Here is a 27,856-nt window from a genome sequence, read left to right as displayed (position 1 = left end):
CCAAGCAGTTTACGTAAGACATCATTAAAAGCCACAAGAAAGCAAGGATTTGTGATAAGAAAGCAGACAGGATCTAAATTATACAGTATATGCAAGGAGTTGTGCATTTGTTTATAAAATATGTTCTTACTCAGAGAAAAGGAAAGGTCTTGATGCATCTCTGTGATTCTCATCCTAATGTGCACTGGTTAGACCATGTACAAAGAGACCCCGATAATGACCCTTTCTCTGTTATTCCTAACTCAGTGACATTTGCCTCTTTCTTAGAGGCGGATAGAATTAATTTTTCGATCTCCCTCCACCGTGGGCCCCTTCTGGCTATAGAGGGTCTGTTGAATTGTGGGTTTTGTTATGAAGCCTGCTTGACACCTCAGGTCAGATCTGAACCGTGGACAGAGTGAAATTGATTTTTTCCTCCTGAACTTCCCCTTTCTTATTTTTCTGCAGGTCTCAATTGCGCTCAAGTCGTGCATCTACCAAGTGTCATACAGAGTCTTAACACTGCATGTACATTAACTGTACTTCCACTTGCAGACAGATGAACCATCATATGAGAAAGAGCTGATTTAAATTCTACGCTATAATGGAGTGCCAGATCCACACACTCAAAATCATGAGTCATTTTCCTTTCCTGATGGTATCAGCTTAAAAATTATTTTAGCAAAAAGCTCATGTTCAGGTTTTTTAATTTTATTTTTTCATCTGCTTTTTGGAAATTCACATTGGAAGGTTTATTCCTCAAGAACAAAGGCTGGGAGCTTTAATTCCCATGTCTCCCAGAGCTCAGGTTTTAAAAAAAGATGAGGCACAAAGCTGAAGTCCCCCGATGATGTGTTTAAAGTACAGACAAGTCCATACTGCTGTACATTTCACCAAAGAAAATGTCTGATATATGCTGTATATAGTCCATGATCTGTTTATGCTACTGTGTTCCATAACAGACTATATGGAGCTATCACAGCTAGGGTGGGGATAGGAGGGCTCTCAGCTCTGCAGTGAACTTTCATCTATCACATATTTTAGCCCAAACCCTTATTCACCAGCCAATCCTTCCCCTAGTTCTTCAGTTACTGAAACCAGCATTTTCTATCATGATCATCAGTCAAGAGCACTTCAATCTGTTGACATCCAGACCTGATTGTCTAATGTGACCTCTGAAACCTTTGGGAAGTCCTTGACAACTTCAAATGTTGTATAAAGCAAAAAAAAAGGGGGCAATTGTGCACCACTTCTGTGATAAGTGGGGTAAAAAAGAGCAGAGAAAATGCAGTAACAAATGGTTTAGCATTTGCCAGCATATGAATCAGGGGTCCTTGCCATGCTAAGCTCATGAGCATCTCTCATGTGCCACTCAGGCTGAGCTAGTACAGATGTGTTGTCTTATATTATTGCATCTGTGTTGTGACTTGAAAGAGCTGGAATCCTCTTCTCTGTACAAGGGGAAAATTGTCTTGTAATCAGACCATTTCATAATGTCACTCTATCATGCCAATAATGAGTTTTATGGTAAAGTCACCGTGTTTGAAACCGTTGGCCATGTTTCCTTAGCAAGCAGCAGGCCTACAGCATGAAACAGTTGGTGCTGAGGACTCCTCTTATACACTAGAGTCATTTCAAGGCATTTACTCCAGACTATCTCTAGCCATGTCCCATGAGCCATCTGGTTCATCAATGTTTGGAGTACATTAGGTGTATTCCTAAGGTGTTCCTAAGCTAATTCTGCAGCATCTTTCAGTTGAGGTTGACCTGGAAGGAATCCAGGTCATGTACTCCAAGACCACTCTGTGAGGTGACCACAGAGCAGTAAGTGGAGACAACCAGAAGATTCACTCCAAAAGATCATTCCCCATGTAAAATAAAACATGACTTTACACATAGTCCTTGTGGGCAAGGTGCAGTGGTAGGTCTGGACAGAGAGGGCTGGCTCCATGCTTGTGCTTTATGGCAGAGCTGCGAGGGTTGTGCTCCTTTCATTTGGCAATACCTGTGTTGCTGGTTCTCAGGCTGGTTAGAGAAGCTGCTGTTTCCTCCTCAGGATGTCATGAGTTGGGTGGTTCATGGCTTCACACACGAGAGTTGCTAGAGCAAGGCGTCACTAATCAACAGGAATTGTCCCACAAATCTCACTGAGAATGGAGTTACTCAGGCATCTAGAAACAGCCCAGAATGGGCTAGAAAAGGGAAGAGAGACAAACCAAAGGTAGGAGAAACCACCTTGGTCAGTTGTCCTAATTGAGAAACGCCCATGAGCTCCATCCTCTGCTCTGGCTGTCACATTGGCCATGTAGTCAGTCAAGGGGCATAAAGCAGGATAAAGTTCATCTGGACTGATAAAGACAAAGGTCACCCAGGATGACTTGACTTATTGACAAAACCTTCAGGCCGCTGTGAAATTTGAGCTGACCTGGGCATGGAGGAGCATCTTTTCTACATTCACTCCAGATGTTTGTATAGGTCTTAGCACACCATACAGTTTTCAATAGCCATTATGGTCCTTCGAGAGGTATGATTTCAAGAGATTTCTTAGGCTTTTTGCTTTCCTGAGACAAATTTACTGGCTGGAGGAAATAGGTTTGTTGGAATCTAGCTTGCAAATATGTTGTTTCCACTGGTCATACTGTAAACATGAATGGACCTCTGTCAGAGTTTTATAGGACTATGGATCTTAAAGTTATGGACATTAACGACCATCAAAGACAAAGGATTTGCAAGGTAAATCCTACAAGATGCAGCACCGGGACAAACTAATAGTCATATGAAATGGACATTCAGAGTTTGGCACTGATTTTCCAGATCAGACTTCTGCCGTGATTTTCCAGAAAAAAAGGACGGATTATTGCATGGCTGCTTTGCTAATTCAAAGGTGGATGCACTGTCACAGATATAATCTGAGCAATTTTAAGATGCCCCTGCTGTGGTTCGGCCCTACCCCCCAACCTCAGTTGCCTTAACAGACCATGTGAATGCCCCTAGACCATCTCAGCACGAACTTGGTCAGGTTTAATAACCTTTTGCCCCATAGCAATCCTGCGTTAGCCAAGAGTTATTTTTAATCACACGTGGTGCCTCTCACTACAAGTGATCCATGCAGCCCCAAAGATCAGCAGGCATCAGTCATCCGCAAACCACTCACATTCCGTATGAAAAATGTAGCTCGTGACCTCCTGCTCCCTGAAGAACAGTCGATATTAAAAGCAATCCCACAATATTCAATGGTACAGGTAGAGGTCAGATCAGACTGGCCCTTGCTAATGCACTGTGTCAGTGTTTCTTTAGTGACCTCATCAGTCCTCTCAGAATTATCTTTCTTTAAAACATGTCATGTCTGTCTCCTTATGAAGAAAACCTTCTAGATGAGATTTGATCTTGCGTGTTCCTGCATCTAGAGAGAAGCTGTATCACGGAGGAGGCCAGCTGACCCCTTTAACTCAGGGGGATTTCAACTCCGAAACTTAATGACACTTTAATTGCTACCTGTCCTTTAAGAGAGAGAAATACAGCCGTTCTGGGACTGTGGGTTTCAGAATGGTGTGTAAGGGAAGTACCAGGAGATGTACATATTCAAAAATGCTAAAAACACCTCTGCAAGTATCCAAGCTGGGATTGAAGAGCAGATGGTCTTCTATGAGAATGAAGGATCAGCAACTACGTCAACAAGTCCACAAGTTCAGTCTTTGTTTTAGCAAGAGCAAGTGATTTTCACTCAGCTTATATTATTCATCAGAGAGTGTGTATGTGTGTGTTTTTAAATAAAACATGAGTATGTTTCCTTAGTTTGGTTTTGCATACTTTAAAGCTGAATGTCTTTCATCAGTTGGTTTGGGTTTCAGACTTTGGCATTTTAACCAATCAAAATAAACATTCTCAAACTTTCTTAAATGTATATGCAAAAATGCTCAAAAAGTTTAATTTGCCATAAATCTCATCTTTCCACAGAGTTCCAAGCTACCATTTTAATTTTGCTATCACATATTTCAAGCTGCCAAACTCCACATATAAATCCTGAGGGAAGAGGATAGCGGGTGGGAAATAAGTTTGGAGAGGGTTAGGTCTGTTTGTTTGCCGCCTTCTATTTGTTTGGGTTTTAGATTCGTGCATTTATTTTCATTGTCTTCCTTGCAACCACGAGACATTTATGTCTATAAAAGTGAGCCTTGTATTCTCTGTGGATTTCAGGAAAAAAAAAAGAAAAGCTGTAAGATTTGCAGTACAATGATGGAAGCTGGCAGTTCGCAAATAGTATGAAATGATTTTAGTTTAGTCTCGTTCCTCTATATCTCCTACTCATCTACCACCCTCCCTTAGAGTCAAGGATTATCTGTGTTTTTTCCTAGTGTTCCTCTGACACTTTTGCTCTCCACTTGACAAATGCAATCAAACTATAGAGCAGAGCAGAGCTGGTAAATTAAGGTACTTAAGACAAGAGTTGATTTTAGAAAACAGCCAGAATTTTGTGTGATTTTCAGACAAAACCCACTGAAGTTCATACATGATTTTGCAGCCAGCATTGCCAGATCATTAGAGAAAAGATGCAGTTGTGGGAGAGGAAGCAAATTGTTGCACTCATATTTCTGTCATTCTATTTCCCCCCAAGAAACAATCGGGGACTATTATTTACTGCTGATTTCCTATGCAAAAGAAAGGTTCTTCATGGAAACGCATGCCTTCATGCGCTCTCCTACAATACATACATTGTGAAGAAATAATTGCACAAAACAGCTGCTTCCTATTTCCTCCAGGCTGGCTGCTCTTGGGAATGATGGCTTTTGAAAAGCCACAAAGTGCAGCCCCCTCCCAGCATGTCATCCCCCTGGATCCAAGCACAGCTTTGTCCCTCACCAACCAGAAGACCAGGACATTTTGTAACCCCTCATGTTCAGATCAGCCTCTGCTCGACCAGTAGTCAACAATTTGCTCTTGCAAATCTTCCAAGGATGGCCTCTGAGCTCCATGGACAGTAGATGTGCTCAGCAGGGACCCAATGGGTTGCTGGCTTCTCCTTCAGACCTTGAAGGAGGTGGCAATGCTCCTCAGGTCTGACTTGGAGGCAAACCTTACAGCAAGGGGTCCGTAGGAAGATCCCAGGTTTTGTTTTATGCCATTGGAAGTGACTGAGTTTTTTGCCCATATTACCCAAGGACTCTACTATACGGAGGTGGGACAAGAGCCTTGAGCAAGTTTTGAAGACCTCAGAGATGCAAAACCCCACGCGGGCAGCTTTAAGGCAAGGAAGATTGAGGCACCTGTAATGAGGTGCTCTGCCTGTGTTCAGGGTGGAAAATGAAGGGTAAATAGAGCAGTTGGTATCAGGCATTGTGAGCCAGGAGAGGTCCGATGCAGAGCCATCATGTCATCTATTTAAGTGGGCTTGTTCATGCAAAGAGGCTTGATGATTTGGGGGAATGTTTTGTACACTGCGAATGTTAAATGACCCCTGATAAACAAGGAAAGCCTATTAACAGGCTGCTCTGAAAGCAATCAGGCTTAATTATCTCAAAATACTGGGCTCTGCCAGACTATAAAAACCTGTTATTTATTTTAAAAGTTTTGAAAACATCTGTAAGCTAAATATATTTGAATGTGTATTTGTAAATTTACATGCCTGTGTATGTGGTGATTATTCAATGAGAATGGACTTCTGCTGCTCATTTCTGCTATTTCTTCTTTTTTTTGGCTACGGTTGTATTTTCTGACTGCAGCAGTCAAATGCTTGGTGTCAGCGAAATGCATATGAATATTCTTTCTCCGCATTTTTGGGCTTTTGAAGGAAGGTTTGTTCTCACCCTCCCAAAACAAAATCCTCACCCACAACCTACTTGAGAAGTCCTTTGATGTCCACTTACTCGGTATAAAGATACAGGGCTCTAGATCTCAACCCTTCCGTTTGCCAGCCCAGGCACTAATTCTCCCATCTATTAAAACTTTGTAAGAGGGCAGAGTTGAACATCACATTTAATCATTGATCAGACCATAATGAATCACTATATTATATTAACACACTCGTGCTTTTATTTCATTGTGAGCATCTTTCTTTTTTTTTTTCTTAGAAAGGGAGATAAAGTGTAGCACACTTTTTGTTGGTGTAAGGAGTAGAATTATTTCATTTTTTAAAAAAAAAACAACCCAAATGCTGCCTTTTCCAGCTGCAGGATTTGCATATACAAAATGAAAATGCTTATCTGATGGTTCACGCTGAGTGTGGCATTGCATGCAGTCATTAATGATCAAAATCGTTCTAATTAATTCAGGTGTTAAATTTTAATTAAGGCACTGTGCTGATTAATACCAAATACACAGGGAAGGAATAACTGCATTTTGCTCATGAGGGACTGGCTGCTGTGCAGATCTAGTGGTGTCAGAGCACCCTCATTAAATGTAGCTCAGCTGTGCTGCATTACCCTCCAAAATCCAGTGGTGCAATCACCATTTCCAGCCTTATATATCAATGTGCCATGTATTCAAAGCACTGTCCTCTGTCTTGCACAGGAGCAGCTAAATGCGTTGTCAAGCTTCATCTTTCTTTCTCTTTGTTGTTGTTGGTTTTGTGAATGAGAAGCATTTTACTTGTTCCTAAAGGTGCACGAGGTAAGGAAGAAATAGCTGCCTCTGCCTTTTCCATCCTCTGGCCTTCTGATGGCAAATACTTTGCCTGAAATTGGACATCTCTTGCGTCACTTGCGTGTATTTTGTTAGCAACATCAATGCCAAGAAGCAGGTCAAGACCAGCATTGAAAGCTGCCACCTTGACCGGTGGCTGCTCCAGGTCCGTAGAGGCCAGCAGACACCCAGCTCCCCTTATTTACCCATGCGCTTGAGCTGCCGTCTAACCGGATTAAGTGATCCAATCCATCATGTTTGCGATAATCTCACTGAGGCAATTGATTGGGAAAGAGTAGATGAATGTAGTCCTGTGAGCCCCAGTTTGCTTTGGCTCATGCTACAGCCACTTGCTCCGTGGCTGCGGCCAAGCACTTTTGAGACAGTGGATGTTAATGCTTCTTTCCTACTCTCTTCCCACACGCTGGAGAGCTTGCCAGGCTTGACGGTGCTCACTGGAAGACAGTGCTCGTCATATGCCTGCTAGTCACGGTGCCGACCATGCGGTTGAAATATATATATTTGTTTCATATATAAAGCACAATACAATAAAGAGAAGGTTAGTCATGCCTTAATCCAGACCCTGAATATCGTTATGCTACCCCAACATAATGAAATCCTTTATGTTTATCCATTTTCTCTAAAATGCCTTTAACACACCATTTGTTAAACTGCAAATAGATAAAAACATTTATTTACAAAACCCAAAGTAGACAGCACAGGTGCAAAGCTGGTAAGAACAGGTGAAAGGAAATAAAAGATCGTGACCCTGCACTTAGATTATCCTTAGTGGTTTCTCTTCTGCTTCATTATCCATTCTCGGTGCTCTGTCATCTTGAGATTGCATTCATTGGATAGACCCCAAACTCGTGCACCCCATTTGATTACATATCATATGTAATATATTTGATTATATAGTCTGGATCCATCACCAGAGGTCATTCAGGTTTGCCTCCCCTTCATCTCATTCAGGGCACAGGACACTTTTGTCCCTCCCTTCATGCAGCCACCGCTTGCCAGCACCCACTTCGGTTGTGCTCATGTCCCTTGAGCATTGGCCCAAGCAGTTCAGCCCTGCCCATAAGGGCAGGAGCTGATTTTTCTGACCTAGTTTAGGACATCTAAAAATTAGACATCTAATTCTGGGCTGTTCACCTTACTGTCTCCCTATAGTTGATGAAAAGTAGTAGGTGCATCCAACACGTGGTTCGTCTCATCCTAAAATTGATGTCTAAGATCAGATGAGTGACTTCTGGACACCTGTGGCTAGGAGGAAACATACTGTGGGGTGACTAACTTAAAATTAGGCATCTGATTTTGACATGTCTGAGTTCAGATGAGAGAAATCCTTCCCCTAATGACTATTTTTACTCAGAGTAAGCCTAACTCACACCTTCAGGCTGGACTTGGGAAAGCTATCTTGGACGTCTGAACTCTTTCCAGAGCATATTAGGGTGGGTTTTTTCAGAGCTAGATGTTGACTGTCCCTTTTTCTGGATGGAGTAAAGGGAAGGGAAAGTTTGGAGACCTGCCCCTTTGTCCCACTGCAGTGGTGGGTCACAGAGGCAAGGGTCTGGGAGGTCAGTCAGGGTCCCATGAGAAAGGTAGGTCCCTCCCCCAGATAAACTGTGAGGTCCCTTGGTGCTGTGAGGGGCTCCTTTCTGCCCCACCGCATCTGTGCAGCCAGATGGCTCAACGCTGCTCTGTGTTGGCACTGCAGATCATCGTCACTGAAAAAAACGTTTGCTGGGAGCCCCTGGGCCATCATCAGAGGCTGTGAACTTCCTACCTGATAAGCAGCGATGACAACCTAGGTGAGGCGGCAGCTGTACCTGACTGCTGAGTCTAAGTACACGTGACTGCAAGAGAATTAATCCCAGACAGTGAATGCACATTGCGTGGAGCTGATTATTCACTGCATGTAGCAGAACAGGTGGTCTGCTGTCAAGCAGAAGGACAAGTGCTTTACCCCCTCAGAGGCTGGAATCCAAAAAATGCCATTTCTTTTTCTTTGGCCACTCTGGCAGAGTGAAAAGTTTTATGAGCTCCCTTGGGGAGGGGTTCAAAATCGAGGAACATGGAGGCCCTGTGCACGCCTGATGCTTCATCCGGTGCAGAATACAACCGGTGCTCAGTGTTGCCCGAGGGCAGCAATGGCAGCACTGCCATCCATGCAGGCAGCAGTGGGAGTGGTAGAGGGCTGTGTTGCCTGTCCTGCCTTCTCTCCTCTCTGTACAGCAAGAGCTGCACAGCATCCAAGTAAATACATTTTTATCAAATGCAAGAGGTAATGGAGGTGAAAATGTTATGGTTGTGTGCTGGTAGGTTTGCAGAAAAAAAAAAAAAAGTCTGCAAGAGTTTAAAATTGCCACGGCTTTTAATGTATTTCTTGTCCCAGTATTTAACTTTCATGTGTTGAAAGCAGCCAGGAGAAACTGTTAAAGGTGCAGTTAGTGGCAATTGTCAAATTGTAAATCAAATGGGAAAAGAAGAATGGGTCAATAAAAATAAATAAAAGGGATGGTTCCCTGGGTGGGATGGAAAAGCCAGTGCTTTTGTTAGTCTGAAAATAACCTATTTCTCCCCCAATAATCAAGGGCATTTCATTATATAGAAAAACACAGGTGAAGTAGTAGTGAAGTGACTTAGCCTGAGATTGCTCATTGTCCAGCGAACCACAGTGACAGCATAAAGCCAAACTGCTACAAAACAAAGCGCAAAAGAGCATCTCCTGGTTGTAGTTCTGGGTGCTGCTCCCCACTATCCCCTGACTGAATCATACCACACACAGGAGCATCTTTTCCCCACAAGCCTCTTATTAGTCCTATAGGACTTCTCCCAGATATTCAGATTTCTTACCTTCTTCCTGATCAGGTAGGCTGGTACCACCACTGGAGTTGCTCTGCTCTAACTAGACAGCTCCTGCAATCTGAGTGCAAAACTTCACATGCAACCCAGGCTTTACCTCTGCCACCTCTGCACCTCTCCGAAGAAGAGATGCTGGTTTATAGCTCCCTACATATCAGGGTGAACTCCCCAAGTCATTTTTACTCCTCAGTGCAGGCAGATTTGACCTCTGGCCTTTAAAGATCAAAGGCTATGGTCTGACACCATTGTACCATCTAACTTCCACTTCATTTGATCTGTTCATGTGCCTACTGTTTTCCACATCATTGACAAGGCACTGGGTGGGTGATTTGTCATAAGGTTGACAGTTATAGACTGTAATGTGTATAAATAGACCCTGTTTTTTAAGGTAATCAATGGAAAAATGAGGATAGAGTCTGAAAGGTTACGAATATATGTATTTATTCCTGCCTTTTGCAGACACAAGGGGCAGGGGTCTTCACTGGAAACTTCCACACAAGCATTTAGTTCAGGGGCCACCCACGAGCCAAGTCCCCAGCTGATGTAGGGTAACAGCAGCTCTCCTGGTGACACAAGGGATGTCCTTTTATGCCAGGCTTTATTTTGCCATCACAGAGAGCTGTGTTTTGCAGTTGTGTTACCTCCATAGGATAAGGTCTATAGTGTATGAGGCGCCCCACAACTGTAGGGTAAATAGCCACCAAGCCCAATGTGCAGTGTTCACTGATGGGTTCTTACAGACAAGAATAAGGATGTATGTCATAGTACTTCCCAGCAAGGAATAAATTGTCTTCCTAAGCTAAAAGTTGCAGCAGGACCCTTGTGTTTAACAGCCATGACAGGACTTAACCTCTCTAAAATTATGTGTTTCCTTTACCTGTTTCCTTTTGAATCACTTACACCTTGGACTCCACAGTATCTTTTGGCAATAGATTTAAGTTTAATGATATACGGTATGAAAAGTGCTCTCTTAGGTTCATTTTAAACTAATGTGTGATGACAGCATTTCATGCCTAATATCTCCTATATTATGAGAAACAAATTAGTAGCATTTTTCTATTCCTCTTTGCTGCACTATTTGTGATTTTACAGACCTTTATCTTTAGATCCTCTTTATCACTTTTCCAAGCCCAAAAGTTCTCTGTTCAGTTTCCTCCGCTTTGTGAAAGCCCTTCTACACCTTTGATCATCTCTGCCTCTCATCTCTCTCTGTCTTCTCTAGTTTTTCAAGATGAAGTCATCAGAACAACACAGAATTTTAAAAATACGGGTGCACAGAGATTTCTGCAATGGTATAATGAAGTCTTCATTTCATTCTCAATCCTTTTCCCTTAGATTTCCTAATGTTCACTTTGCCTTTCTCATCACCATTCAGTTTGAGCCAATGTTTTCAGAAAACTACCCACAGCGTCTCCAGCATCTCTTTCATGACTGATATCAGCATTTTGAAAGCATCATTGCATACACGTAGGCAGGTTTATTTTTTCCCCCAGCATCTCACTTTTCATTACTTGACACTGAATTTCAGCTGCCATTTTAATGGTATGTAATTCAGTGCCCTGAGATCCTCCTATAGGCCCTCACGGTTGGCTCTGGAGTTGGGTCTCCTGATGCTTTGTGTCACCTGCAAGTTGTGGCACCTGAATGCCTCTCCCACCTGGGTTCAGTTAGCATCAGGGGGGACAGCAGACCCTGCCACTGCTGTGAATTTAACCTCCAGTCTTCTGGAGCTCTATACGGATGAAGCTGGGTTTCCACAGGGGGTCAGTGGAGGCTTCCTTAGTCCATGGAGATAACAAAAGGGAAAGCGACACTCACAGTGTGTGGGCTGCAAAAGGAGCTGTTACATATTGCATGCACACAACGGGCTTTTTATGTCCTCATTAAAGTCAATGAGAGCTTGCCATCTGCTTCAGCAGGGCCAGCATCAAGGTATAAAAATATTATGCAGGGTTTAGATGGTGCCTTTTCCTGAGCACTGGCTGATCCGTACTGTGACCCCTGAACTAGGTATGAGTTATCACTTCTGTCTTTCAGGAGGGAAAGCAGAAAGTGAGAGTAAAGCAGAGATTTCAAAGATTATCACTGTCTCTCATCTGGCCATATGTGTCTGAGCAGAGGGAATGAGAAGCAGACAAGGGAATTGGCAACGTATCTTATGTGACATCCCCTGTCAGCAGGTCTCTATTTCTGTCTGACTTTATGATCTCTTTTTCTCAATCTTGCAACTCCAACACTCCACAGCAAGCTGGGAGTCTGCCGGGAAAGTTGTGAGCTAACTAGGTGACAGCAATAGTGAGACACAATTGCAGAAGCTGTAATAAGCAGTATTGATTTTGAATAAACACGTGAGTAATATTGACTTGGAGAAGCTGTCTCCTAACAAGTAGAAGGACTGACTGGCTCCAAAGGATGGAAAAGTGGAAGTCCCTTTCTGGAACTGGGTAAGGCAGGTTTCAGTCACAGATATGAAAGCACAGTCTGTTTCCAGCATCCTTTCTCTCAATCCTGTTGGCAGATAAAGGCATAAGAACCACAGGGCTTTGTAAATGAATGAAGAATAAACAAAGTGGTTTAGATGGATTGATAGTAGAAGGGGGACAATGGATAGAGCAATGTAAGCAAGTGGTGAGTGAGCCGTGGTCTAGTGCTTGAGAAAAGGTTGATATCTGAATGATACGGAATTGTTAAAGGGAAAAAGAAGAAAGGTTTTGGTGAAGTATATCTGTGAGAAGCTGGGAAAGACATGCAATGAAAACTTAGGACTGTGATTTTCCATCCATGGTTGACAGAGTCTCCTGTAGATCTATGGCTTGTGGATGGATCCCCAGAAATTCTCACGGGATTTTTTTGGCATGAGTCGTATCTGAATAGATTAATCTGAATGCTCTCCTCCAAAATTTCTACAGAAACCCCACTCCTTCCCGTTTACAATGCAGCTGTCTTCTCTCTTTTATTCACAATGGCACATACCATAAGTTCTCACAATATCAGTTGCACAAGATTCCCATGGTGACCCCATTCCTGGAAAAGGGACATGGAGGCAATGTTTGCAGATGTCTTTAAATAATATTAACTGGCAGAAAACATGGGGGTAAGCCTGCTACCTTTGATCAGGCAGCTCTCAGCAACCCACCCAAGAACCAGAGCAGGGAAAACTTGGCTAACACATGGAGACCAGCAAGATCTTACATACAGGTGTAATTCTGCCTTTGGCTGCAGCAACAAAAGCTCATATTGCGGTCTGTAATGTTCACAAGTAATAAAAGAAAAAAAAACCCACCAAAAAACAAAAACAAAACCAACAAAAAACCCAACCTCCAAACACCCTCTCCTCCTTTGCTTCAGGTCCGCATCAGCACTGCTCTGAGGTCTCTTCAGGATCAATGGTGAGGTGCCATGGATTCAGTGGACTCTGACTTAGGGTCACAAGTCATGAGAGATTAGCCCTGAATCTGACCAGCTAGCACTAAGTCAAACGATACGCAACGGAAAATGGCCACATTGACAGCTTATGCCTTGAACAAAGGCAGAAGTGCCTTAACACTTCCCATTTCTTGATGAGCAGCTTCCAGAAAGGGTCAAGGTCAAAGATCCAGCTCTCGCCTCTGAGACTTTCTTGGGGAACCTCTCTGTCCTGGCAGACAGACATAGAAATGTTTTTGTCCTGGGTGATGCTGCAAAATAACTTCAGACCATTCACCCAAGCCCCAGACATCACCACTGGTCCATGGATCTCAACATGAGACCCAGTCACCCTGTATGGCATGGATATGTGGATTATAATATGAGCAGTAACACTGTGGATGCCTTCCTCAGAAATAAAGAGATTGAGCTCCTTCGCATAAAATCACACAGAAAGTAGGGCATCTGGGAGGCAAAACTCCCCATTTCTTACAACTCCCTAGTTGTTCTTTCTGTATGGCAGCAAGAAGGCTGCTGTATGTAACAGGGGTCTGCTGAAATGAGGGCATTCCTTCCGCACATGCATATTCAAAGATTAAAGAGAAAGCTTTGAAATATTTTCAGAAAAGGGGGTCAATTATGTAGATTTTGCATGGCTTGTTATTAAGGCCAAAACTCACATCGTTTTCTCAAGGGCTGGAGGATACCAAGGCAAAGATGTAAAGGAGTGAGTCCAGATTTGCCAGGAAGAAGGGAGGGAGAATCAAAACATTGTTAATTATATCCTCTCAAGAAAGGACTTGTGGTGCTAGGAATTCATCCCAAGAGGGTAATTTCAGGGCTACAAGTTGTAATATATATTATTGCTGGTCTAAGCAGGAGCAGGGAGGAACTCCGACTGTGGCACCTTCAGTAGCTCTTTGCAGAGGACTCTACTTGTAACTTAAACAGCCTGTTCTGGGTGATATGATATCCTTCCCCCAACCTGTCTGAAGTCTTCCACACCAATACAATAACGAGTTGAAGGAAAACTGGTCAATAACGATTTCCTCGGAATTTGCAAACTTGTTGACAAAGTTTCTTACAAAGGCTGTTAGGGAAACTGGAGACATTTGGTGAAAGTTCAAGTATTGTGTCATTGATTAAAAACTGGCCAGGAGAAAGAAACAGAACAGGAATGACTAGTTATTACAATGCCAAAAGCCTAACAAAAGGCTATAAGAGGGAACATATTAGCCATCTTTTAGTACATAAATAAAAGGCTTCATTTAGAAGAATTAAGACTATTATATTTCTTTGATATCCAACTAAAATTCCAGAAGTATTAAGTTTCTCAATTAATACCATACACATTCATAGGTTATTAGAAGGTTACTGAAAATAGGGTCTCCTGAAGCAAAGAAGAAGGCGGGTTTTATAATTCCCTGTGCAAGGTTTGATGTATTTCTTGAGTCTGGGAAGGAAGGCTGGGTCTTGGTGTTGGAAAAGTGCTTTTGTGTTCATAGTTTCCACAATGCAAAAAAGAGAATGGAGAATGGGTGGGAATGATCAACACTTTATATCTGGACCAAACATTCACCGTAGGTCAAGTGAAATATTTGGATGGTAATGAAAATTTAAAATCCCAGTAGAGCAGCTTGCTGTTCCACAGCTGATCAAAAAATGATCACATAAAATCATTTTTCAATGGAAAAGCAGATTTCAATGAAAGATTTAAAAAGCATAGCCAAGTATCACTTCCCATGAGAAAATATCCAGTTTTCTCAAAAAGCTGAAACGTTTGGGCCCAAATAGTGTTTTCCAGAGAAAATTATGGCATCTTATGATGTACACAGGTTACATCAGAGGGAAAAACATTTTCTGATCAGCTTTGTAGATCCTTTTATTCCTGACTTCATAGCATGAATTAGCTAGGAGTACAGAAATGATGGGATAGTGGTGTACCACTTTTCTTCTAGAGACATCAGAACATTTCACAAAGGCACTGATGTCTCTTTAGTACAGGATGACGGAAGAGAAGGAGAGCTGAAGGAGGTACCTAAAGCCAGTGTGAGACCCTGGAAGGGAACCTGCATGTCCTAACTCCCCGTGCAGGTGCCCTTTCCAGTAAATTGTGGGGTATGTTATTTTCAAATGAAAATCTCTGAGCTGATCTTTCAGAGTTGGCAAAAAGAGGCAATGAATAGTCACAATTAGAAAGCTAACTCTGACTTTTTCTAAAGGGGAAAACTATAGGACTGCCCATTTATCTCCAAATTGAATCGAAGACTATACAACTCTGCGTTGAGCATTGTTATTTTCCTTTATCAGCAAGGCATTGTTTTGTTGCATGAAATCTGTATGTTCAATAGATTTGATTTTCCAAGCAGCTGGGTTATCTTGCACTGTGAAGGCTCTCTCTTAATCTCAATTGCTGTGCTTTTCTCAGCGCTGTTCCCAGCTGCTCAGAAATGAGCACGGCGCTTTCATCTGTCTTTTCGTGCTCTTATTAGGTGTGACAGTTTCAACAATACCCGTATGTAGAAAAATATGCCGGTTTTAATTTGGTTTTTAAAAATGTTATTGTCAAAAAAATATAGGCAGAAAGATGTTGCTTTTAAATAATAGAAGTCCTGCCATGATCACACACTAATGATGTATTTCCTTAGAAAGATGGGCTTTTTTTTCTTTCCAGTTTGCTCTAACACATAATTGCAGCCAAACCTTATTTGTCCACAGGAGACAAGGGAACAGAAAAGAGCTGAAATATGCTATAGGTGCTTTTCAAGTGATGGTGACACACAATTAGGATTAATGTATGTATCTGATACTTTAGTTCCTGGTAAGAGTCTTTTGAGAGACTAGATTGTTGACTATCCACTTTTTTTTCTGTCCTGATAAGCCTTTTTCATGTAAAGAAACCCTCCCCTGGCTTGATGAGGTCATGATTTTGTAGAGCACCTATTGACATGACTGAAGTACCAACACAACAGGAGAGAAAGGGGGAGCAGAACTACTTGGGAGGATGGGATGCTTCAGTGGGAGACTCTTTGCTTTGAAACTAAACAATGTTCAATGTTACAAGCAAGTGCTTAGAAAACCAAGCTGGAAATGCCTGAAAATCAGTGTCAGCCTCACAGCTATCCCGAGCATCTGCAATGCAAACCAAGTTGCCTTTTGTAAAGTTGCCTGGGCTGAAGTGTTGTCAATGGTTTAAGTTAACAGGCTGCACTTAAACCAGGGTGAATGAGAAGTCACCACGCACCCAGTGCTGCAATAGGAGTGCTCACCTGGGGGCCAGAAAGTCCTTGGCCCACTGCTCTAAATCCAGCAGATCCCAGGCAGAGCTCCAGTAAACCTAGCATTGCTCTGTTAGGAAAACAAGAGGATGGTCTCTTCGGTCTCCTCTCTGGATCACAATCATTCTCCTGTCTTTGTAACAAAATGGCTTTGACAAGGAACTCGTGATAGTTATACAGAAGGAATGCACATTTGCTCTGGAAATGTCATCATCAGGTCTAAGCTAATGTCATTTGGATAAGAGGGGGCTATTCACATCAGCTGGAAATGTTGCCAACAAACTAAGACAAGTAGGTATGAAGCCAGCCTGCAGACTGTTCACTTTGGAGTATTTTCCTATTTTCCTATTGCTACCATGTTTATGAGATATGCACTGAGTACAGAATCACTGTGGCCTGTCAACATCTAACCAACTGAGTATTTGACCCCTGTGTTTTAGAAGATGTAATGATACTGAAATGTTAGATACCTGAGGCTACAATAAGGGCTGTAAAACATTTTTCTTTTCTATGTAAAACTCAGGAAAGCAGTTGATCTGCACAATAGTTTATTCTGCATTATTAAAGGCTTATTGCTAAAGGTTTGGTGAAGGTTTGATCTACAGCTCAACCCTCCTGGGTTGGGCAGCCCAAGGCAAGAGAGACCTTTGTCTGATATAGTTTTCTGAAGTTTTCTAACAAAATAGATTACCAGCAAAAGCATTATTTTGCTAATGCAAGTGTGCCTAAGGACTTTGCCTACATAAGAAAAGCTGCTTTTAAAAAAATCCAACCAAACAACGAAATACAGTAAGCTACTTCTCACCAATGATCTGAAAAATCACAATATTGCAAGCAGCAACAGGAGTCCCATGTTAGACTTTCTCTAGCAGCAGATGAAAGCCTTGCCTTCTCATGGCTGTTTGCTCCTTCTGCTGTATCTTACTTCTCTTCACAGGGCAGATAACATAAACCTCTATTCACTTTTGGGTTTTTTTCCTCTCATGGTTTTTTTTTTCTTTTAGATGAGATTATTTTTCTAATCCAGTATCTCCCAGATAAATAGGCACACCAGCTCTGGGGACTGGGAAATGGGTTTGGGGAGGCTGAGGAAGGACAGGAGCCCCTTCACTTACTGCTGCTAGATAAATCATCACACAAAACCATAGCCTGCATGTCTGACACGAGTGCTTACAGGCTGCAGTGCTACAGGATGAGTTTTCTTTGGGTGAGATAATTTTACTTCCCAGGTGGTTATCACTAATGGGTAATAAATCCAATGATGTTTCCAGCAACCTTTTAAAATGAGGACCACTTAATTATCTATGGGACACTGATTTAGTGTAAAACACTAAACATAGTCTGTTCAGGTTTTTTTTTCAAAATACCAGACGTTAAAGATGTTCTTAAACATCATCATCGTCATCATCATACCACCTTTAATAAATTTCTAGATTATCTATGTGAGACCCTGTGGGAATAAAAAGCACTCTGAGGAGAAACTATAGCAATTCAGCAGTGGTCAGCAGAGGCAAACACACTCTGAAGATGAGGATGAAGGCCATGGTGCAGTACTCTCGAGGCGATGTTCTCAAGCCCAGCCACAGCAATGTCCTGGACACCCTTGAGGAGCACACCAGCAAGGTTACCTCAAAGGACTGTGGCTGCAGGAAGACTAGCTCCAAGGGAAGAAGTAGAGAGATTCATTGTAGGGAAGAAAGAGGCAAGGACAGGAATGTACCCCCGGTTCTGGCTCTCCAAAGGCAGATGCATGTAACAGCAGTGATAAATAATAGCAATGGGACAGCACCAGGCAGGAGTCAATGCTACAGTATCTGTGCCGGCCTTGCTGGAGACCACTGCCATACAAAAGAGAATGCAGTCAGCAAACATCTGAAGAAAATGCTTTTGGTGATTATGGGCAAAAAGTGGTTCAGTAGCTTCTCTTGAAATTAGATCCATTACTACTGCTATTTCATTACCATTAAGAACTTATTGCTGACAATATTTCCTATAATTTATGCACTCAGGTGACAACCCAGGAGCAGCATCTGTCTTCTTAGCAAGACCCTGCCCATACCTGATCTTACCCTGGGGCCCCAGGAGAGCCAGGGACTTCACACAAAGTCCAAAACATGGGGTCCCCTTCAGCTCATCCCACCTTTGAGCACCAGCAGCGAGCTTTCCGCATCCTGATATGGTTTTCTGCCTGTTCTAGGTTGACGTCTGTGACACAGACAAGGAAAGGTTGCTGTTCTCTTGGACATGTGGTATTTGCCAGGCAAAGGCAACAGAGCAGTGGGCTCCACAGCCCACTGGTGACCTGGTGCCAGGACAGGCTGGGCTGCCCAGGTGGCCTCACTCCCACCTTTCCACAGTCAGCTACAGATGTAGCTGGTATTGGTACGAATACCCCATTAACAGGTTAATCAGGACTATAAGGAGCAGCTTGCTAGTGATTTTTAGTTAGGAAAAAAAAAAAAAAGGATCTAAAAATGTACTTGTGCCTGGCAGGGTTGCTCTGCAGAACTAATCCTTTGCATTTCTTTTGCATCTTCCATCTGTGATTTCATGGTTAATTGACTTATCCATGGAATGTTCCTCTAAGGTATAGATTATCTTCACTTTCAGTGATAAAAACAAGTGCATAGGGGTTTGCAACATAACTTGCTCTAAACCCTCACGGGATTACAAGGTAGGGGAGAGTAGACCTGAGTCCCTGCTCTGCATCCCCAAGGTGGGCTCCCTTTTCCCATGGAGACACACCAGAAATCATCCTCCATGTGGGTAAGAGCCACCACGTGCTGCACCCCGTGGACCGCAGCATTGCCCAAAATGCTGGGCAAGGATTTGCTGGCCCTGGCCAGGGCATGAAGTGTGGAGCTGCTCTTGTCCCACGTGTCAGCCCTGAGGCACAAGTCAGGCCAGTGCTCATGGAGAAATGCCATCGCTGCCGTCACGTGGTTGGCTTTTGCTTTCACTCATCCCAGTGTCAATAACTGCACCACAGCACCGGCTGTATTGATCGTGCTGATGCTTTGAAGATCAATGTTTGTAACAGTCCTGGCTACAGCTCTTCAGGGGGATCAAAGCTCAGTCCTCCAGTTGTAAGGCTGAACTTCATCCCCCTGGAAGCTGTGGGAGACTTTACGTGTTATGGGTTAGAGGGAGACACATAATGAATACCTTGGGTTACATCTGTATAACTCCTGTAAGGACTAATAGAAGACAAACATCAGCCTCCTTTGAATCAATAGGAGACAACCCCCATGCAACAGATTTCTTTCTTCGACTGAATGGAATCCTTCCCCAGACATTCATTTGTGTGCTTGCAGAATGATACTGCCTTTTAAATTGCTTTTAATAAGCAAAGTAAGGTAAAGAGGGAAGGATTGTTAAGAAGTGTTGATGACATTGCAAATGTAGTAGCATATAAAAAGCAGGTGAGGAAACACTTAGAAAAATTGGGTTTCCAGCAGTCATTACATCCAGGTGATGCTAAGACTGTAGTGTAAAGTGAATTAGCTGATTAACTTATTGAACCTTTGCAAATATCATGCACAGCAGGCAGGTTTCAGGCAACTGGTACAATTTGACCCCATCTCCTTAAACCACAATTTTTTAGCTTTTTCCCCATATCATCTACCATTTTTAAAAGTTCAGCTCCACTAGTTTGGTGACTGCCCTTCTTATTGCATGCAGGATAACTCAGACGGGCAATCACGGTGTTAGGATAATGAGCAGAAACCTTAATGAGAAGTTTTTATCCTTATTTCTGCCAGGATTGTGACACAGGAAACACAAAAAATGCATTTCTGTTCGGCAGCTAGGACACGCGCCACCTTATCCTAACGCAGGTCAAGGGAAGTGCCAGTTCACTCCACTTACTATAAAGAAATGATAATGAACAAGCTGAGCTGGAGCCAGCCACACCATAGACATTTGAAGTTAGCTGAGATGAATCCCACCTCTGAAGACTGACCCAGCCCAGTGAGTTTTGTTGTTGTTTCCAGCTGAAGAAAGATTGGGGTCCCTGAATTTTAACAGCGTCTAATAGTGGCATGAATTCCGGCATCAAATATTAATTCAGATAAGGCTTTGATGTAAGTGGGGATTGTTGCTTAGGCTGAAAACAGGCTGATGATATGAATTCATTATATGTAGAAGCTCTCCTGTGCCTTGCTGGAGAAGCTGTGCCAGCATTGTTATTTTACATCTTTATTGACATTTTGGGAGATGGATAAATGTCCCATTAGCCCAGTAAAGATGGAGAAATGAGACAGCAGGGAGACCTAGGATCAGAACTATTCTTAGAAGAATATCTGTATGGCTGTGGCTCATGCAGTGAGAGCAGCACCCAAAAGGGGCTAGCACCTCTGCAGATACTTAGAGCTCCTGCCCCAAAGACCTGAATCTAGGGGGTGAAAGGGTTTGAGAGGACCAAGAATTTAAATGAACTGAAGCAAGGAAGAAAAAGGTGATCCCCGACCTCTGAGTCTCTTTAACTCTCATCTTCTTTCCAACACCAATGAAACCTTGCTCAGAAACCATAGCAGCTGGGACATGCAGTGACCAACAGCTGGTCAGCCAAAGGGCATCCCCAGGGAGGCTTGGAGCTCACAGAGGAGAGGAACCCAAGGAGGGGCTCACAGGCAGCTGCTGAAGGAGGTACACCTGTGTAGCTAGACATATCCATTACAGCATGAGGCAGCAACATGCTGCTGGCATCAGCCAAACACTGATTTTATTTGGGGGGTGATGGGGCCCCCAGTTGAGCTGTAAGGGGAGGGGTGTCAGTCACCTATGCCAGAAGGTAAACCTGACAGTGATAGTGATGATTCTGAGTTTACCAACAGTTCATGGGTGCAAGAGGGTGGGATTTATTAGGGCTTGAACAAACCAAGATAAAAAATACATAAAATGAAAAAATGTAGGATCATCATGGGGGAAAAAGGTGTTGCTTGTTTCCCTGGGTCCTGTTTTTAGGTATCTGATCATGGCCTGTGAGACAACCTGTCTCCATCAAATAAGGGGTGTGCAGGATCTACCTTGGACTCTGTCATCCAGGTGATCCTCCTGCCTACAGGGCATTTTTCATATATATCTTCTGAGAGCTGGGCAGCTGCGAAATTCTCCCCCAGCCTTCACCTTCAGAGGGACCAAAACTTCACGGACATTTTAGAGAAGAGATGGTCTCCGGTTGCTCTTTTCATTTGGGAGTTCTGATTTGCTTCAGAACTGACCCAGCCTTTAAAGAAGACTAAAGAATCTCAGCATGTAATAGTATTTTACAGGACTGCTTTTGGGCAACCCCAGATTATTATTATTATTATTCTTTTGTACTTTCTCAACTCGTTTCTTCCCCTCACCCCTGTCTTCTATTTCTGGTTTATCCCAAGCACTTCTATTCATTCCTTCCCTGTCCCCTCTTCCCCAGGCCAAAATGACCACAGTCCAGGATTTCCACAGTTGTAATGACATTAGACTTCAGAGAAATGGCTATTTCTCACTGAATGCCTTGCCTGCCCTGTGAGAGCTGGGCCTCCTCTCCCAATACACACAGAGACGGGTCTATAGAGCATCAAGTGCATTTATGAGCATTTGCAGAGTATCTGGGAGTCACCTTGCATCAGATATTGTCTTTCTATAGACATAAAATAGCTATAATCAGGTTTCTAACCAAGAGCATAATACCCGTGCTTTAGCGGAGTTGTAGCTTTGGGAAACAGTGTTTAATTTGACAAAGATACTAACAGGGATGGCAGAGGAGTCCTTTACATTGGAAAAACAGCGTCTGTTATCCTGTTCTGTTGATTTGTTCTTGCAAACGAAACGCACTCCGTTTGTTGCTTTCTACACTGCAGCGAACATCGTGCCCTGTTTCAACGGTTACTGAAGTGGATGAATAAATCATCTATCTGACTGTTGAAAATGGATATGTAGACCTAGTGCTCTAATAAAAGGCTTTGTATGTGTTTTGAGTGTTAACATCCAGAACAGCAAATATACCTAGCAGCAAAAGGAAAATATAGCTCCAGTTACTGCTTAGGGAAGGAAGCCCCATCGTATTTCCAGCACACGTTTTGGCAGAAGACTAAGCAGGATGCTCAGCCTTGTGGTTGCACCGGCTGGGAGCCAGGAGAGACAAAGACTATTTTCTCTGCTGGGGCAGAGGCTCTGGACAGCAGTTGTTATTTTGAGTCTGTAAGCCTCATCTCTATAGCTCCCATTTTTTATCTATGGATCCTCAAAGCATCTGTAGATCATCCTGGTGAGCTGGGATGCAGGCAACAAGAAACAAGGTGGTCAGAGCCTTGCCCAGGTCACCAAGCCAGAGCCTGGCCCTGGGGACCCTGCTGAGCCAGATGATCTCTTCTTCAAACACAGTGGTCTCCATCTCTGCTGGGGTGATCTACTTGCGTGGTCGAGAGGTAGCTTTTCCTTCCTAAACTACCACACTGACTTAACAGGAATCATGAAAATAATGGCTGAGATCATTGATGTGTCGTAGAGGTAAATGCCTTCCAGTTGTTGGAGGAGGATGGACAGACCCTGATGGCCATGCTAAGCAGGACAGGACGCTAAACTGGCTTTGCTGTCAGTCTCTCTCAGCCTTGTACAGAGACCTCAGATCTTCAGATATGACTTTTTTATGTCTGCCTTCCAAATCTGGAAGGCACCTAAATCAATTTTATTAATACCTTGAGACTTTAACATTCATCGTATTGCTTTGCTTTTGTGGAAAAAGCATAACCATTCTGGAAAAAGCAGGTCATTAGGGCCTTAAATATGAACTCCAGAAAAGTAACTGGTGTTTCCAGCCCTCACTAGAATTGGTGCCAGATAAGGGTAAGCTGGCAAATGATTTTGACAACACTTACTCATGCAAATGCTGTGGAACAGCTTGCAAAGAGTATGGGTCTGCCCCTTGTTTACTTCCCCAGAGGCAGGTCCCTCTCCCTCTGAAGCCTCATGGCAGATCTCAAAGGACTGCACTGGCAATCTTAGAGAGGAAGACCTCATTTCTCGGTTTTGAAAACACACCCTATAACCAGCAACAAATAAACACAGCTCCAGTTTCTCAGTGCTGCCAAAGCAACACACCCAGTACAGCACAATTGTTCCCCTTGCATCACCGAGAAAGCTGCCAGCTGAATTGCGCCTGTATCCTTGGTGCCTTGGAGCGGTACCAAGCAGTAAGCACATAGATAAGCTTTCGGGAACCCAGCAGCTTTTGCAGTGCTGCTAGTCTCAAAAAAGACCCCAATGCCTTGCCACTGGCTAGTAAAAAGAGCACATTTCACTCTAAAAATCATTGCTGAGAATCTGGCCTTTCCGAGAACAAAGCTTTATATATGCCAGGAGATTACTTCAGAACGAAGTAATTTTAACCGGTTTTTAACCCTGTTTATAACTTAATCTATAGCTGAAGAGGAGACTGGAGAGGTAGTGCCATCCCAGCGAGGATGCACCCAGCCATCAGCACAACCTGCAATTCATACCTTGCTGCATCCTCCCCGCACCGCTTGGAGACGGGAGTCCCCAGGCAGGCAGCGCTACGAGCTGCACCCAAACGGGTGGGCACCTGCGCCCCATGCCACCCCAGCCAGTGCGGGTCTCAATTCCCCTTGCCATCCTCAAATAATCATCTTGCTCATCACCAGGAGGTGCTCAGTCTGCCTGCACAGCCCTGGCAGTAGCAGGTGGGACTCACCGCCATGCCCAGCACCTTTGCCTTTGTGTGTCATATAAAAAAGCACATTAAAATGTTCATAATTTGGGCTTCTGGGTGGTTTGACCCTCTTTATTTCACCATTCACGCTTTAGGGGAAAAAAGAAAAACACAACAGAAGAAGAAAGGAGTTACAGGACATTTTCAGTTGTGTGCTTTTTCTGGATGAATGAAACAAAGTTAGATTTTTTTTTTTCCCCCACAACACAGAGAATTAATTGTTGAAAACAGCTATTTTTAATGGGGACTAGTCCATAAAAGGGACTGGTTCTTCCAGAACATAAGCAAATCTTACCCATTTTTAGATAAGCCGTGAAGAGTTTGCCTTTGTTATCATATCAGCAGACTTATAGTAAAAGTCACAATCTAAACACAACAGAGCCGGGCTGGGAAACTGGATCACACAAACCTCCCAGTTCCCTCCTCAACCCCCCGACCTGCTGCAGGCATCAGTCCTGATTTGCAAATGCTACTTTGTGAGAGCTGTGTGCTGGTTTTGACTTTTATTCGCAGAAGATAAATGAAAAGCGGGGGAAATCTGGAGAAGCGATGATGAGAGGAGCACAGTAGCAATAATATTCATACCATTTGGAGGCAAATGTTGCACTTACGGAAAGTATGCAACAAAAATAAAAAAACAAGCATGGAAGACGCTCTGAGTGTTAAATATTCATTAGTATTCCCCACGCCGCCTGTTCTAAATATAAGATACGTTTCAGCGCAGCCCCGGTATGTGACTGGGATGTTTTCCCCTCCCTTACATGATGCCATAGCCATTCGGATGGCGGGATGTCGCCATGGCAACACCGCGATGCTACCTTTTGTTCGCCGGATGAAATGACCAGTTGCGAGGTCGGCCGGTGGCATGCATCCAAGATACGGCTGGGCTGTGGCAGCGCCTATTGTCCTGGCCATCGGCAGGTCTGGGGGGTGGCAGGTGGGAGGTGATGGCAGCTCTTTGCATCAGAGCAATGGAGACTGGGTCCATATCCAAACTCCCTCTGCTTTTCAGGACTGTTACAGGCAGCACCACTTGGCTCTGTATTGGGATCCCCACCCCAAAGTTGAGGAAGGGTTTCAATTTACAGAAGTTTTATCCAGGCTTAGACACACCCACCATGAATATAAGGCTTTTTTGGGCCATTTTCCCCACTACTGTGTACCTGAGGCAAGATTCAGCTCCCCAGTCAGACACCTAAATTCAGCCATTTATGTCTACTTGGCTAAATGTCAGCAGATATCTCTGCTCTCATTCCAGTCCATGGAGGTCTGTCAATGCAGTCAACAGAACCTAGAAAGAGATTCACGTCCAAGGCTGAATCCAGGTAGGGTCTACTTTGGCTCCAGGTAGACATCTACTTTGGTCTGCTGTCTAGACTTCAGCAGACATTTAGATTATGACAATATGAGGGGGTTTCAAGGTATCTGTCTCACTCCCATGATTAGTTAAGGAGCCAAGAGTAATCATATTCCCAGCTTAAACATTTCTTCTAGGATGAGGTGGGTTGAATCCAGGACAGGGTGAACCTCTGCAACATCTATGCGAACCAGACAAGTGGGTCCCCTCTTCTGCAGATGGAGAACCTGAGATACACTGGGTGTAGCTGACCAGGCTCTGAGTCAAATGCTGCTCCCCTCCCCAGAAAGACGATGAGAAAGCAAGTGTTCACATGCTCCTTTTGCCTCTGTTGTGCCTTTGATCTGAAAATCGCAGGAGTGGAGGCTGTCGAACAAGTCTGCGGTAATTTGAGCATTGCCATGAGTTGCAGCCCAGGGGAGGAACAAAGTGTCAGACCACGGCACTGTCATGGCACCGCTCTCCTGGCTACAGCAACTAAAACTTTCATTTTAAAACAAGGATAAACTTCTCCGGCTCCCACAGTTGTAAAGTTATTGCTCTCAATGTGAAAGGGGTTTGCAAACAGGCTGGATGTGCGCAGAAGGTGGTCGTCCTGCTCCTGTAGCACACGAAGGACAGGTTGGTGGCTGCATAGGCTAAAGCAGAGTATCTGCCCAGACACCAGTAGAGCTCAAGTCCTACCTTGTGCCTGGAAATTGAGAGGAGGACGACATATGATGCACAATCCCCATCCATCCACGGCCACTCCAGCTCACATTTGCTGGAAATTGCCAGCCCTAATGCTTCCCAGGGAACCACACCGAAATTTGCCCAGGCAGAGCCAGCTGGTTTTCCTGGTGTGACTGGTGAAGGTGGATGTGGACAGACCTCGCTGTCACACACCACTTCAGCTGTGGCTCACGGTAACCCTGTGGGGGGGCTCATAACTTGCCCAGGGGGCCCCGAGCATCCTCTGGGCTGCAGCTGGGGGTCGCAGCCGGTGCTCCCCGGGCAGGCAGGCTCGCTGCTGGCTCACAGCCACGGCCATGGGTGCTGCTCAAACAGCACCGTCCCCTTTTCCGTTCCTGCTCGTCCTGCTGAGCTGGGCTCTGCTCTGACTCATGCAGTATCAGCACAATTCCCCAATCCGTTCAGATCAGAGAGGCTTTGAGTGCTGCTGAACCGGAAAGGCCCTGGCTTGCTTTTCTGGTCCCAGACTGAATTACTCTTTTGGCCTTTAGGAAAACCACCTTTTTTTTTTTTTTTTTTTTTTTTTTTTGCTTGTAAACAGAGATAACACAGGAAACCCCATGAGTCACTGTGGTTTAGCCTAGTTCAAAGCAGAACCGAGCTTTAAAAGAGAACTGGATGTTCATATGCCACCGTGGGTATACCATCCACATTATCATATGGCATTAGAGCTTGCCCATGTGACCCAAGATCTCCAAAATTCTTAAATGATCCTCTCTCTTTAGGTTCCTCTTGACACTTTAGATTCCTCTTGACACTTTGGAGAGTCAAATTCCCCTGATGATTTGGAGGAGAGGATGTTTTGCAGAGGCACAGACTTGTAAACCTCACGTCAAAGTCTGACATGATGTTGTACATCAGAAAAATCACAATTGCTGTGTTTTACTGGAGGCTGGAATTCCTGTTGCCATTTATTCAGCCACTTATTGAAGTCTTGTAAATACCAATAGCAAAATATATTTATATACATCCAGCAAGAAATAGATGAGCCTGCCAGCATCATACAGTGTCTTTTTAGCTCCGGAAAACTTATCTCTGCCTTCAATATGATATGATCGGATTCATTCACATTTAATAAGGAGCTGAGTTCAGCTGAGAACAGTTAATTATCTTTGAAATGAATATTAATCACTGTAGGGGGACACCTCCCCTCCCAGTTTTTACCCCACAAGGAATAATAAGAAAAATGCCCTAAAACTGCAAGATCTACAGGGTCGAAAGGATCGGAAGGGAGAGATAGAGAGGAAAAGGGATGTGTGGGGTCGAACACCCTGATCTGTGTCACTGTCTGGGTGCACTTCTGCTGCGGCTTGCCAGGGCAGGGGTCATGCCCTTTTCTGGGTTCTTCCCAGACTTTGCACCCTCATACAGCACCATGAAGGTATTCCCTTGCACCCTCTCCACGTTGGTGTTACCTCCAGGAGCTTGTGCTGAGGATGAAGGATGGATGTGGGCAGAGATGGCCCCTGCTCTGAGCAGCAAAAGCATGAAACCATGGCAAGATAAGAGGTTTATGGAGGGGTGAGGAGCCACAGAGGACCTGAGAACAGGATTCTCCTTGGCTTCGGACATTTGGGGCAAATCGTGAGAGAGCCTGTCTCTCTCGTTGGCCTTGCTGGAACCTCGGTGTCTGGCTTGGACCAGAGGGCAGCGTTTTAGAGGGTGAAGCTAAATGAGGTGAATCCCCGTGGTCATGCAGGGAATGTGTGACAATATCAGGAGTTTAACCAGATCTGCTGAATCCCAGCTCAGTGCCTTAATCAGACGGTGGCTCTCCCTGAGTGTGTAGCTTTGGGGCATCAAAGACTGATGTTAAAGTGCGTTACAAGTTTCCACCTGTGGTAAGCTCCAACCAGCCTGACAGCGATTTTCTAACACTGAAAATCAGGTTCTAGTGGTGTAACAGGG

The 27,856-nt window shown here is 43.9% G+C and overlaps 1 protein-coding gene across 1 annotated transcript in view; it reads left to right on the top strand.

The window, feature by feature from the left end:
• The window catches only part of FRMD4A (FERM domain containing 4A), a 383,039-nt gene that overhangs the window by 58,880 nt on the left and 296,303 nt on the right, over positions 1-27,856 (top strand). The window lies entirely within an intron of this gene.

This window comes from Balearica regulorum, chromosome 1, assembly GCF_011004875.1.
Source record: "Balearica regulorum gibbericeps isolate bBalReg1 chromosome 1, bBalReg1.pri, whole genome shotgun sequence".
In the NCBI taxonomy this organism is placed as follows: Eukaryota; Metazoa; Chordata; class Aves; order Gruiformes; family Gruidae; genus Balearica; species Balearica regulorum.
Note: the sequence above shows the minus strand (reverse complement) of the source record. Positions and strands in the feature narration are given on the sequence as shown.